General features: G+C 43.8%; 1 protein-coding gene across 4 annotated transcripts in view; it reads left to right on the forward strand.

Moving 5' to 3' along the window:
- scube1 (signal peptide, CUB domain, EGF-like 1) overlaps window positions 1–12,894 on the forward strand; it is a 142,010-nt gene that overhangs the window by 24,807 nt on the left and 104,309 nt on the right. The gene's annotated exons all lie outside the window — the stretch shown is intronic.

The following is a 12,894-nucleotide window of genomic DNA, read 5'->3' on the forward strand; positions in this document are numbered from 1 at the left end:
TCACCTAAGTAAAACATGTGAGTACTTTTTCCACTGAAATTATGTAATCGTGGAACTTTTCAATGAATTCTTACATTTTGGTCAGCTGTTGCCACCTTGCCCTCGTCTCTTCACCACTACTCTAAGTTGAATTTTCAACCTGGCGTCCCTATTTTGGGCAAGTCAAAAGCCAAAATGTTCACAATTCTTCCCAAGCGTTCTCTAAAACAGCGGTTCTCAACCTGTACCTGTTTTTTGGGGAGGGCTGCCCAAATGACAGTGAAGTGACAATTTAAGGACTTTTAAGATCTTTTTAATACCTAAAAAAAAAGGAAAAAAAGTATTCAACAAACTATACTATACACACTGGTCAAACATTGGCCAAGTTGTCAAATAAAATAAGAAAGAGGCAAAAAAAAAAAAAAAAAATCTGTGGAACCGAGTCAAACTAAATGTAGTGCCTCAACTCCTACAATTCCAAGTGCTTGTCAGGGTGGGGGGTCCCCAGTCGAAATAGGATTGTTTTTGGGGGCTCGCGGCCTGAAAAGGTTGAGAACCACTGCTCTGAAAACCTGTAGATCGGCTATTTTCGAATAGCCAAAGTATAAATAGGGCTTATAAGTGCTTAATATATAACCACCAGAGAACAGTGCTCAACCCATGTCTCCATCCTTCAGGCTCTCAGAGGTACAATGAACTCACAGCTGTCATTACATACCATTTGACCACAGTTATAGCACAGTGGAACACAATGAGCAACAATGGCAATAAAATGTCATGATTGCAATATTATCCCATTCAAACCGGGAACGCACCTGTGTAACCACTCTATCCATATTTTATACTTTGGCTATTCAAAAATAGCAGATCTACAAGCGTGGCTTGTAGATCTGTGGCACCGAGTGCCGCACTATGAACATTTTTAACTCCAATCTTTGCTTCCGGGGGTCCCTGGAACAAAATATTTTGAGATGGGGATCCGCGGCCAAATACATATAATTTTAGGGGTCCTTGACATGAAAAAGTTTGGGAACCACAGATATATCAACAATAGTTAAAAAAAGGTTAGGAGATTTTTCAAAAAAATAGCTAAAGAAATCTAAAAATGACACAGATGCGTCCCCGGTCTTAATGGGTTAAGTAAAATAATCAGGATGATGATTTGAGCCTTTAATTATGCAACCCTAGTTCAAGTTATTCTTTCTTTCTTTCTTTCTTTCTTTTACTCTGTTGTTCCAACTGAATCTTGACTCTCTCTCTCTCTCTCTCTCTCTCTCTCTCTCTCTCTCTCTCTCTCTCTCTCTCTCTCTCTCTCTCTCTCTCTCTCTCTCTCTCTCCCCCCCCCTCTCCCTCTCCCTCTCTGTATTCCGTTGGTTATCTTGGCCATGGCTGTGAACTGGATGCTGTCCAAGCCGTTCCCCCCAGAGGCGATGGACTTGCTCTCTGTTTGACATCTTTATTGTGGAATGTCTCAAATATAACACAGAATGATGATGGGGCTGGGAACGCAGGCAGGCAGGGCCGCGAAGGGCCAACACACTGCTGACAGGCTTCTGCTGTTTCACTGCTCTCCTTTCCTGTCTCCCTCTGTCTGTCTGTCTGTCTGTCTGTCTGTCTGTCTGTCTGTCTGTCTGTCTGTCTGTCTCTCTTTCTGTCTGCTGCCTGCCTCTCTTTCTGTCTGCCTGTCTCTCTTTCTGTTTGTCTCTCTTTCTTTCTGACATTGTTTCTTTGCCTGCCTGCCTGCCTGCCTGCCTACCTACATGTCTGTCTGTCTGTCTGCTACGTGTTTGTGAGCTTGTGGAAGTATAAATAGGGCTGAAGTAGTTAATGTAAGTTTTGTAATAATAATCTAAATCTACAAAGTAAGTAGTAGGCTAACTAACATTTTGTAATAATTGTAGTGGAGTAAAAAGTACAATATTTGACTCTGAGATGTAGTGGAGGTAATAAAGTAATTATAGACTTCAATAGGGTTGTAACAGGCCATTTTAGCAGCTTATATTATGCAGTTTTCAAATAGGCTAAAACAGTGGTTCTCAGCCTGTGGGTTGGGACCCCCAGGGGTGTCTCCACATGATTTTGGGGGGGTTCCCCAGCTGACAGTGACGTGACAATTTAAGGACTTTCAAGACCTTTTTGATACCTCAACAAAAAAGAAAGAAAAGAAAAAGACCATTACTGCATCAAAATGTATCAACAAACTATGCTGTAAAAACTGGTAAAAAATAGCAGCTATTTTTGGCTAATGTTCCCCTCACTCCCCTCAGAATCCTATCACACTAAGATTTGGAGGACCCCTAGTAGTAACTCTGAGGACCCCCTAGGGGTCCCAGACCCCCTGTTGAAGACCCTTGCATTAGAGGAAGGCAGACCCTCGTTCTCTGTCACGTATCTCCTTCTCTGTGTCGCTCTGACGTCTGCACAGCCAGCGTCTGGGTAATGAATGTCGCAGGTGTATCCCAGGAGCAGGCCAGCGGTCCAGGCCAGGGCCTCAGATCAAAAAGGACTTGATGAATTATAGTAGGGATGTGTGAACTATCGATTAATTCATTCATTGATAGTTGATAACCTTATCGATCAATTAATCGATTAATTGATAATCAGCATTTTTTTGGACCAAATGGAAAATTCTTGTCCGAAAACCGAAAATGAGTGCAGAAACATAATTGCCTTGATGTATATAACATTAACGAGCGTCAACGAGCATCAGCTGGACACAGACACACACACCGCCCCTCTGCAGTGCTCTGGAGTTTGTCTCAATTCTCTCCAAAAGTCCTTGAATATGATGGAATATGATTAAGGATTACTGTGATTATGGTAAGCTCACATTTGATATCACACACACCACACCTGTAACTTTCACTAGCCCAAATTATTTTTTATTAATAAAAAAATAATAATAAATACAAAATATATATCTTTAAATTAATTGAAAATCAATACATTTAATGGTAATTCATCGATTATAGATTCATTGTTAACATCCCTACTGGGTATCAATCAAGGCACATAGCGGATGCTTTGGGGTTCAGTCTCACTCAGGGTGGAGGGAGGACACTTTGGGGGCTGAATCTCAATCAAGGTGCAGAGCGGGATTTCCGCTTGGCCTTTTTTGTCCCGGCCAACGTGGCTAATAAGATTCTATTCCACCCGGCCAAATGTTTACTTGACCGGCCATAATGTAATACACGTCACATGCGTGTTTGCAGATATGTGCATGTGCACTGTGCACTGGGCAACCACCCTGATCGCTAGACCTTGTTACTGTACCACAGTGCTTCTTTCCACCACTTTATCACAGAAAGCAAGGACGAGTGGTATAGCTGCAAGCTATCAATAGATCTACAAGCTTACACCGCGTCATGTGGTGCAGGCTTGTAGGCTTGTGCTCTATTTAGTACACGCATGCACCGTCATACTATAGACCAACTAGGCTTTGGGCTTTGCATCTTGTTCAACCGTTATATAGTAGCCTTCAAAATCAGCTTTTCTTTTTTATTGTTTCATGATGCCAAAGACTTACATCACTTTACTCCAGTGGTTCTCAACCAGTGGTCCGGGGACCACCAGTGGTCCTTGAGGGGGTTCCAGGTGGTCCCCGGCTAAATGATGGAGAGTTGGTAAAGAGTGTAAAATGAAACCAAATGGACGCATTTGATTTCATTTCTCCGTTCTAATGACGAAACTGAAACGCCATTTTCTCTTTGTAGTTTTTCTCCTCGCTGATCACTGTTTAACATAAACCGTTCTAACTACAAGATGGCGATTCCGTTTTGCATGGGATTTTCACTGGTCGAAGCAATCAGATCTCCGCTATATGTTTACAGACAGTTTAGAGCTCAATCTTAAGGATTTTAACGAGGTCTATGGCGACGTGAAAAAAACAAAAAAACAACAATAAAACGCTGGCACTGGTGAGTACATTATGAGATTAAACGCTGGCATGGATTAATGATTGTAATTCTACATAGTGTGATGTTGTGTTATTTTATTTAATACAAATCTAAATAATTAAATGAAAATTAACCAGCCGGCAATATTCATATTTAACGGCAAATTACGATTTTAAAATATGGGAAAAAGTCTGGTCAGAAAAAGAAAACCTCTTTTTAGATACTGTAGGTCGATGACAAACAAAGCATCTGCATGACTGTTTTTTCTCTATCAATGTTCATGTCACTGCATTGCCCGATAAAACACAAACACACCCAAAGCAAAGGGCTGAGTTGTGGTACAGTACGTGCTGGTGTATAAACGATAGGTGCAAAGGAACAGGTTGTATTTGAAGTATGATGACTGTGGCATCTGTCTATATTTAGTCCACTTTGAGGAGTATACGACGCGAGAGCTTGAGTAATGCGTTCCTGCCTATTGACTCATGGATACCGCGCCGTCACCAGCCTCTCTTTATGTTTACTGCCATGGCTAACGGTGGGGGTAAATAGTGCACTGTGCATGGTAACCATATAAACACCAAAAAAAAGTGTTTGAAAGGGAGGGACATGTAGTTCCCATTGTCAAAACCACAGTTAAGAGGTTGAGCTCTTCTAACCTTTGTCCCATCAACAAGAAGCACGCTGTTTGTTATAATGTCTTACTCTCAAGTGTCTCATTCAGCACAAGATTTACTGGATCCAGGGTCACATGCACACAGATACATGCACAGGCGCCCGTACACATGCGCACGCGCACGCACGCACGCACACACAGATACATGGACAGGCATGCACAGGCATGCACACCCATACACATGCACACTCACAGGCACGCGCACACACAGACACACAGACGCGCACGCACGCACGCACAGATAAATGCACAGGCATGTACACCCATACGCACACACAGATATATGAACAGGCACGCACGCACACAGGCGCGCACACACACGCGCACACACACACACACACACACACACACACACACACACACACACACACACACACACACACACACACACACACACACACACACACACACACACACACACACACACACACACACACACACACACACACACACACACACAAGCATATGAAATGCGGCAGTGCCCTGTACTCACATGCCACAATTGCGCACAAACAGTACACAAACATGCGCATACGTGTGTGCGCACACTCACACACACAAACACATAGCGATACACTCCCATATACTCAAATACCCCACACATACCCGAATGCGCACGCACGCACACACACACAGACAGACACACAAACACACACACAGTCTCACACACTCAGTCTTGGTGCACATACAGACCATGGATTTACAGTTAGCGCTGGCAGACTATATACTGGATGTTCACAAGACGCCGACTGTCTGGGGACCCACAGAATGTGACAAGTTGTCACAACATCGCACATCAGCGTTGTGGCTTTAATTAGCTTGGATTACTTTTAAAGTTGCTGTAAATTACAATCTTATGTAGTCCGTGTCTGGTTAATACGTTAAGACGTGCCAACTGTAACCATTCTCACACTCATCGTCGGCCAAAGCTGAAAATAGGATGCAGTTACAGCGTGTATGTATCCTAAACGCACAATAGTGTCTGAATTTAAAATGATTATAAGCTCTTTGAGTTCACACCAGTTCACCCTTACAGTGAACTCTGCTTACTTTACTTATAAAAGGATCTACATGTATCAATGCTAAGTACTATGCATGTAATGATTTATTGTAAATCTATTCAAATTGATTCAAACTGGTGACAATTTAAATCGATTTAATAAAAAATGTATTGCGACGTAAACAGCAGAGGGCGTGTTAAAAAAAGAGAAGAAAATACAGGATATTTGTAAGAGAATTGATTAAAAAAAAAAGAGTTTTCAGTCATTTGCTACTGTATTGAAAAGAGGATAAGAAAAAACAAGTAACAAGTATTATCATTTGTCTGGAAAATAATTTTGTGTTTAAAAAATCGTGAGAAATCGTATCGTGAACCTAGTATCGTGATTCGAATCGTATCGGGAGTTGAGTGAATTACATGCCTACTAAGTACTGTACTTATATAGTGGACTTTACCATGTTGGTGCCATGCAGCTGCATATTACATCTCGACCTTATAGATCTGCTGTTATCGCAGTTTTTTATGATTTTTTTTAAAGGTACAAAATGTGGGTTGTAGGGTTGGGATCCGAAAACCGAAGGAACCGGATCCAACACAGAGGAACCGGAATCGGTTCCATCAGATTTGGACGGTTTCTGGAAACGGTTTATCACACTGTCAGAGCTTGTATGTGGTACTTCACATTTGCTATACAATTACAATACTAGTGGTTCTCAGACTTTGTCATTTCAAGGACCACCAATTAACTCTGAGTTTGTACACTCTCAGAGTTACAGACCTGTAAGGGTCCATTTGGAACCCCCTATAGGAATCGCTAAAGGAAACGGACCGTTAAGAGGGAATTGCTAAAGAACCAGAATCGTTAAAATTCTGGTTCTTTAGACTGTAGTCTAAAGAACCAACTGTAGTAAACTGTAGTTGTGAGCTTGTAGATCTGCTATCTTTGCAGAATGTTCAGCCCCAGAATATGGACGCTAGGGTTCATGTGGATAAGGGCACACAAAGTGAAATGGAAATAGTGCTTAGTTTAGTCCTTTAGAATTAAATCACTTGCCCTGAAAAGTATTTTGGGTGAACTGTGCCTTTAAGTGACCCCTACAATATAACAGCTCTATTTGAAAAAAAGCGTCTTTGGTTTTGTCTGTTTGTTTTCCTCTGAGATTCATGCTCAAATTATGCTTCTCTCATTTTTCTCACATTCTCTTATCCTCCTTATGAAAAACAATGAGGGCTTTGTGGCTTTTAACAGACTTAAACAATGATTTCCCAAAACCTCAAGACCTCATGATGCTTTGAAATAGAGGGATGAATGAAAAACTTCCCTTGGAAAAAAATGCAACAGCGTAGAAAGAAAAAAATAAATCTGTCTGCAAGTGCCTATAGGAAGTCGTTTCGTTGACTCACAGATGCGCTGTGTCAACAAGTTAGGGCACTAATTGATTTAAGATTGCCTAATTGTGCTCTGATTAAAGAGCAGGCTCATTCGTTCCTTTCCTCCTTTTGATTTTGACTTTTTATTTATTTTGTTTTGCCGTGCACACAGCTGGGCCCAATGTGTCGATCGTTTGGTGCCCCGCATGAATGTCTGCAGCGCTTGTGCGAGTTTATTTTCTTTCTGACGCGTCGTTTTCAGTCCGAGGCGAGATCTGAGGGGAGGTGCCTCTGTCGCGGGTGGAACTTGTTACGTCACAGAACACCAAAGGCCAGCATCACGACGCATAAGAGCGACGAAGGCGTAGAGGAAACGTATTATACCTACAGTATATCGTGTCATACTGTACGTTGGCCATTTTGCATTTATACTCAACACAAGGAATATGATCAATGGTAGAGGAATGGGCGATGACATTAATTGCACACACTCACGTGAAGGGGTTAAAACATCAACAGTTGAGCCACCACCCCCCCCCCCCCCCCCCCCCTGCACACACACACACACACACACACTCGCACGCGCACACACACACGCACACGCACACGCACACGCACACGCACACGCACACGCACACACACCTTCACTCGCATTACTCCCCATCTTCCCTTCGTCTCATCAACTCCTTCGCCCCGCATTCACCTCCCCTCCCCTCCATCCCCCCCACACACACACACACACACACACACACTCTCTCTCTTATGTGTCAAGCACATCCTCAATGCGTCTAAACAAAAGTTTACACAAGTTTACACAAGCACGATCAAACAAAACAGAGAGGCTCCAGTTCAAACTTGCAAAATGGCCCCTGGTTTGCCTGTGTTTACAGAGAAATGTTGGCAGAGATCAATTTAAGTTGGAAATGGTTGCTCTTTTCCCTCCTTTGGTTTCTCTCTCTCTCTCTCTCTCTCTCTCTCTCTCTCTCTCTCTCTCTCTCTCTCCCCCTCCTTCCCCAGTGTGAAAATGTAATACATCAGTCCATAGCGATGACATTGGTTTGTGCCTTTAAGAGCACTGAAAGGTACCGTGAAAGAAAACAATCCCACAATTTAGCGCTGCCATCATAAATTCTGCCCCTGGCGCAGCAGTTTGAAGGTCAGCGGCGAGACAAGGTGTGCTTGTCACTGACCTGGAAAACGGAGGCGTTTGAACGGAACGGAGAGTCAGTTCTAATAGCGAGTGCGCGCGGTTTGAGTGGGCGCCTCAGAGAGGCAAATTAGTCTGGTTGATGTTTATTGAAATGGCAACTGTGGATAATAACGGGTGAGGGCCAACGCATTGAGACTCGGGCAGATAAGAGGTGAGATATGACTTGGCAAATTGGGCAGCTGTTCAGTCGAGGCGAGAACATCTGTGCAGGAGAGAACCCCCCCCCCCCCCCCTCCCCCAGGCGGCATAGGAACCATACGAGAGACTCAAGGCTGTATCACGCTGGATCTGGTCCTCATTGAGTGCCTTAACAGTGTACTGTACTGCTGTTCTCCTCGTACTATCTGTCGTTTTTATGGCCTCCTGTCTCTCAGATGAACTGAACCCTATGGGGTCTGTAAGGCGCCTACATGCATTCTGTAGTCGCTGGCGCCTGTTTTGTTCCAGCTTTTAAAGGTCCCCAGGAGCCAGTCTCCTTTCCTGAAAGCCATTTTGGGGGGTGGGGATGGTGGGGGGGGGGGTTTGGGGGCGTCTAAGTCTAAGAAGAGAGCATGAAAAACAACTGGAGGTGACGAGATGAGTTAAGGACAAAAATAATGTCAACGGAGAGAACAGAGAATTTGGAGATCACGCCCCGATGCTTATTATGAAGAAATGAAATGTCAAGAACGACGGAAGTTTTTTTTTCCCCCTGCTTTTCAATGGTTCTGTTTATTTATTTGTCTTTTTATTCAGTGCCTCCTCCTGCAGAGACAGTACATCTGCATTCTGCAAGGCACATAACCAGGACCACAGCAGATCAGCTCAGAGGATGAGCCAAATGAAAAGGCGGCTCCGTGTCTAACACTGGAAATAGAGCACAGTAAAAAAGAAAATCACAGCACAAAGATGGGTCTTTTCCACCTCTCTCTCACCACCCCCTCCCAACCGCCCCCCCACCCTACTCCCCCCTCCTCTTGCTTTCTCGCGCCGTGGCTAACATGACAGTAAAGTCTTCCCGCTCTCCGTCCCCCTGTTAACAAGGCTCTTAAAAGCACCGGTCTGCTCCGCGGGGGGGGGGGGCTTTAAACAAGCTCACTGCCACGGTCTAAAAGTAGAGAAATATGTCGCCAGGTAAAGCCTGCGCTCACATAAAAAGCCCACTGTATCTCACTGTGATATGCCAGGAACTCAGAGGACCCAGAGACAGAGAGAGAGAGAGAGAGAGAGAGAGAGAATACTAAACACATTTTCAAATGAACATATCGTTTTATTAACACACAGTCAAGAGAGTCAAGGAATATAAATTCAGATAGAGACATACAGAGATGGAGACAGAAAGAGAGGACAGACGCAGCGAGAGATGCAAAGGCAGATAGACGGGCACCGAGGGATGGTGCGTGCGACACAGCGAGAGAGCCCACATACTCGTCGGAAAAGACCTCGGCATGGCAGCAAAATAATGAAGGAAAAATGTACTTAGACGGGGCAGAGAGATGGCACGGCGAGACAGTGACAGACAGACAGACAGACAGACAGACAGCCAGTGAGATGGGGCAGAGAGATGGCACGGCGAGATGGTGACAGACAGAGTAGACACACAGCCAGTAAGGGACAGTGGTGGAAAAAGTGCTCAGATATTTTTACTTAAGTAAAAGTATCAATACTGCAATATAGAAATACTCCGTTACAAGTAAATTCAAAACGTACTTGGGTAAAAGTACAAAATTATCAAAATGTACTTAAAGTACCAAAAGTGAAAGTACTAAAATGTTTGAAAATAGCACATCTACAAGCACGCGTTGTGAGCTTGTAGATCGGCTATTCTCAAATAGCCTATGTATAAAATAAGGCTAAAGTGGTTAATGTATGTTTTATAATATAATGATTGATAATTGCAAAGTAACTAGTTGTAACTAGTAAGTTTTCAAATAATTGTAGTGGAGTAAAAGTACAATATTTACCTCTGAGATGTAGTGGAGTAGAAGTAAACGTATTTGAAATTGGAAATGCTCCAGTAAAGTAAAAATACCTCAAAATTGTACTTAATTACAGTACTTGAGTACATGTACTTAGTTACTTTACACCACTGGTGAGGGAAGGCACAGCGAGACAGTGACAGACAGACAGACAGACAGACAGTGAGGGATGGCACAGCGAGACAGTGACAGACAGACGGCCAGTGAGGCGAAGACAAGAGTGAGAGCAGAGTTATAGATAGACCCCACTGTGCGGCCCTCTATTTCTGGGTGCAAACATGCTGCGTGAATTAGCCCAGTAATCCCAGACTCAGCTCGGGGAGCCTCGCGCCGACGCGATAAATGTATCCTGTTGCGCTGATGTCTCTGGTATGATGTTGTGTTATTTTATTGTCACTGTCGGCCAGAAACACGTTACTTTTCAGGGAATGGAAAAAATAACTTGTGTTTCTAATAGATCCAATGTAGTTATCTAGTCACAAGCTCTTGTTAATACTTTCATTGATACTTTAATTGATTAAATATTTATAAAACCCATAGACAGATTTAATCACTTTCAAATTGGCATCCCTATTTTTGGCATTTGTATAGGTGAAAATCGCTAAATTTGAATGACACTGTCATACATCGAGGTATAAAAAGGGGCATTTGTGTATGAAAAAACAAACATAACAGATGAAGTATGGACATACAAGGTTTCTGCGATGTGCTGTAATGTTCCTGACCCGCTAGCATCCATAAACAAGCGGCGGTTATGGTAATGTTGGGGTTATGTGTGTGTTTGTGTGTGTGTGGTAGGGGCTAGTATGAGTTGGGGGTACAGGGACCTTGAGACCTGTTTATATGCAGTCAATGGCCGAGACAGACAGGCGCTGGGCGCTTTTGTCCAACCTGCAGGGATTAGAGGGAAAGAAAGAGAGAGTGACAAACAGGGAGAGTGAGAGAGAGGATGAGTGAGAAAGAGAGTGAGAACGAGTGAGGGCACTAGGACTTTTCCTGCTCTCATTTCCTCCCTCTTAAAGAGCCATCGTTCTAATCGCTGGAGGAAATGGCTTGTGAGGTCCTATGTAATTTCGCTCTCCGTGTTGGCCCTGGACAGAGCCGATTACTTTCCACATAAGCTGAATAAACTGAGGGCAAACCGGCCTGTTAGGTCCTCTGAAATGCATGCCAAATGGCAGGATTTGTTTGGGAGCCGTAATTCAGTGTGTCCGATATTTTACCTCTTTTTGACGGCAGGATGTCCCAGTGGTTTAGACTCTAGAGAGACCGACCTATACCTAAAAAAGCCACAGCCAAATGCCCATCAGCAGCCATGTGTCCTGTCTGTGCGTCCTTGAGAAGCTTAGCCCTGGCTGTGGTTGCGGTGGATAAGAGAGTCGGCTAAAAATGAATGCCCCAATATCCTATGGACAATTTAATAACCTGCTCTTAAATCTCCCTAGCTCACCATGTCATTTTTAACTTACGCATTTTCTGTCATGGTATTATTTTTGGTTGTTTCTGGTGTTTTATGTCTGTATGTGTCTTAATTGTTGATTTTTGGGTGTGTAATCTCGACAGCATTGCAAATGAGGGTAAACCTCAATGCTCTTTTCGAGAATAAATAAAGGTTTCAATCAAATGCCAAAAGAGCAAGATGACAGGCAAGCAGCAAATGGACAAGCAGACATACTGTAGAGCAGCGGTTCCCAAACCTTTTAGCTCGAGACCCAAAAGAGAAATCTTATGTAACCCCAGGATCCAAAATAGTGTAGAGCTTATTATTGTTTTTCCCCCCCTGAAAATGATCACAATTCTCTTTTTTTCCCCCCTGAAAATTATTGAAATTTTCTTTCTTTTTTTCAGAAAATTATTGAAATTTTCTTTTTTTTCTCTTTTGAAATAACATGCAGAAATTGTAAGAAAGAAAATAAAGAAGGGATTATTTACTCGCTAGTCGCGACCATTTCAAATGGGTCCCGAGCCAGTGTTTGGGCACCAGCACTGTAGAGAGGAACCTTCAGTTACACAACTGGACGCATCGGCTTGACTGGGAGACATTCAGTATGCAGACAGACGGTGGTGAACTCTCTCCGTGACATCACCACCGTGCGTGTGTCCACAGTCTGCACAGTTTGCACGTCCTCGCAACCTGAAAACACATAGGAACCACCACAGACTAAACAGAACACACACACACACACACACTCCTCCGAGTCCCTGACCAGCCATCGGAGAGACACGTGCGTGTGCACAGTACATACGGTACTACCCACGCTCACATTAATATGTGTGCGCCCACACATGTATGCTGTACACACAAACACTGTCAAACATGTACTCATGCAAACACACACACATGTGCGCCCACACACACTCACACACTCACGCACTCGCACGCGCACGCGCACACGCACACGCACACGCACACACATCAGTCTGGCCTTTTCCACAGAAGCCGACCAGCTCTGTTTGATCCCTGTTAAAGTCAGTCAAGGGTGTTATATGTTTCCAGCTCACTTCAGCCCCATCAAAATGCCCCATTGGTAATTTACTGAGCTTTCAGTGGCACAGCGGGGCCCTATAAACACACTCGTGCGCGAGCGCGTGCACGTAGCACGTTCGCACTCTTCACACGTTCAACGTCGACAGGCCCGATAGTGACGCTCGGTGCCAAGTAGTTGGTTCAGCCCCCTACTGTGCCAGGATTAGACTCCTGTTAGAGGGGCAACCCCTCTGCCCCATGTCATATGCTTGTGTGTGTGTGTGTGTGTGTGTGTGTGTGTGTGTGTGTGTGTGTGTGTGTGTGTGTGTGTGTGTGT

This window comes from Gymnoscopelus microlampas (assembly GCF_963454915.1).
Source record: "Gymnoscopelus microlampas genome assembly, chromosome: 23".
NCBI lineage: Eukaryota > Metazoa > Chordata > Actinopteri > Myctophiformes > Myctophidae > Gymnoscopelus > Gymnoscopelus microlampas.